Genomic DNA, 1,881 nt, shown 5'->3' with positions numbered 1-1,881 from the left:
CCCGGCAAAAAGGGAAAAAAGTAAGTACCATACTTGGGTGTAATTTCTTTTTCGGGTTGGGTGTATTTTGTCTGTTCACGTTGGGTGTATGTAGCTTATTAAGCAGGGTGTGTTTCGTTTGCTGCGTTGGGTGTATATTGTATATTTAATTGGGTGTATCTCGTGAATCCATTTGGGTGTATTTTTAGTATGTTCTAAATAACAATTGTTTGCCTTCCAGAATGGACTCAAGAAAAAGAAAGCAGAGGCAAGAGGAGTCAGATTCTGATTCAGAATCTGAATCTGAACCAAGTGATGAGTAATGTTCTGAAATTAATACTCCTTTCTTTTGGCTATTTTATAAAGATTTCGTGTATTAACTGAAGTGTCTATTATTAACTTATAGGAGCGAAGAATCATCACCTGCGGAGAAGGAAAAGAAAAAGAAAAAAACAAAAACAACTCCAAAAAAGTAAGCAATTCTTTGGATAAAATTCTGTGATAAAATTAATTTTTTATTTCTGATTGGTACTGTTTTCTTTCCACCCAGAACACAACAAAAAAAGAAAAAAATTGTTGTGGAGGATTCACCTCCTGAAGAAGATCAATACTTTGACGGGTACAGTACCTCGTAAGCTATACTACGGTCTATCATCGTAATTATTTTTGTTAACGTCTTATTTTATGAATGTAGTGAGAGATATGAAATATCAAGTGACGAACTCGATGAATGGCTAAGGGAAAACGTTGATAAATCTGCTGCAGAGGGGTATGTCTTGCTGGGCTGTGTATTTGAGATTTTGGTGTCTTTTGTTTGCTAATAATTGTATCTTGTTTCGCAGGGAGAACCAACCTGACCTGCGATCGACAGAAGGTCGCTATGTGTCCTCTGAAACGTAAGAAGCTTTATTATTTAATAAAATCTTGTTATCATGATTTGGATGTATTCTGTGAAACAATTTGGGTGTATTTTGTGGATCAAGTTGGGTGTATCTTGTTTACTAAGTTGGATGTATATTTCGTTTGAATAACATGAAATCTGTTTAGACTACTGGCTGTGAACTTGGGAAGTGATGATCTTTCCTCTCAAGGACGCACAGAACAGAGTAGTGTAAACCAGCCGTCTCAGAGCATGTAATTTCTCTTTCAAATAACCATTACTTTTGTTCTTCTAATACCTTCTACTTCTAATTCTGTATATATTTTTTTAGAAAAAAAGCCCTTTATTATTTTATTCAAGAAAAAAAAGACAGCAAAAAAAAGCAAAAACTGCAAGTATATAAGTTCTCAAAAAACAAAGCTCGTCTTCTTTTTGAATTATTCGGGTGTATTTTTTGATCTTCTTTGGGTGTATTTTAGGTTGACTCCGACTGATTCGAATATGATAGTTGTTAGGGAACAAACACCGTCGGGAGCGCTTGCAGTGTGAGTTTTCCAAGAATATTTCAACCTTATAACCTTATTATTTTCAAATACGTTGTTAACCTTTCATTTTTATTCTTGTTTAGAGTCCCAATCCAGTTTTTTGTGCCGGCATCCCAACAAACAACCACTGACGCAGATTCCGAACAACCCCTATGCTACAGATTGAAGGGGCTAGAGAAACGTAAGAAAATACTATTGGGTGTATATTTATTTATGGTTTGGGTGTATATTTGATAACAGTTTGGGTGTATATTCTTCCTGATTAATTTTGTGTAACTGTGCAGCACTCCTGAAACCCCCAAACAACTTCAAGAAACAACACCCAAGCTTCCCCCAGCTCCAACAAAAATGTAAGTTCATTAGACTAAAATCAATCTTTGCTTATCATCCGTATATTCTTATTCTTACTCTTATTCTTATACATAATGACGCAGTCATCCAGACGCAGAGGACGCTGCTGCCCTGTTGATGATGGCA

The 1,881-nt window shown here is 35.7% G+C and overlaps 1 long non-coding RNA gene across 1 annotated transcript; it reads left to right on the top strand.

The window, feature by feature from the left end:
* The first annotated feature begins 535 nt into the window (after positions 1–535).
* Positions 536–880, top strand: LOC107477791 (uncharacterized). The gene is made up of 3 exons (XR_001589835.3): positions 536–598; positions 674–748; positions 822–880. It is a non-coding gene; the product is annotated as an uncharacterized LOC107477791 (long non-coding RNA).
* Positions 881–1,881: the final 1,001 nt, after the last annotated feature.

Source organism: Arachis duranensis, chromosome 3 (genome assembly GCF_000817695.3).
Source record: "Arachis duranensis cultivar V14167 chromosome 3, aradu.V14167.gnm2.J7QH, whole genome shotgun sequence".
NCBI classification, from domain to species: domain Eukaryota; kingdom Viridiplantae; phylum Streptophyta; class Magnoliopsida; order Fabales; family Fabaceae; genus Arachis; species Arachis duranensis.
The sequence above is the reverse complement of the archived record's forward strand: the minus strand, read 5'-3'. Positions and strand labels throughout refer to the sequence as shown.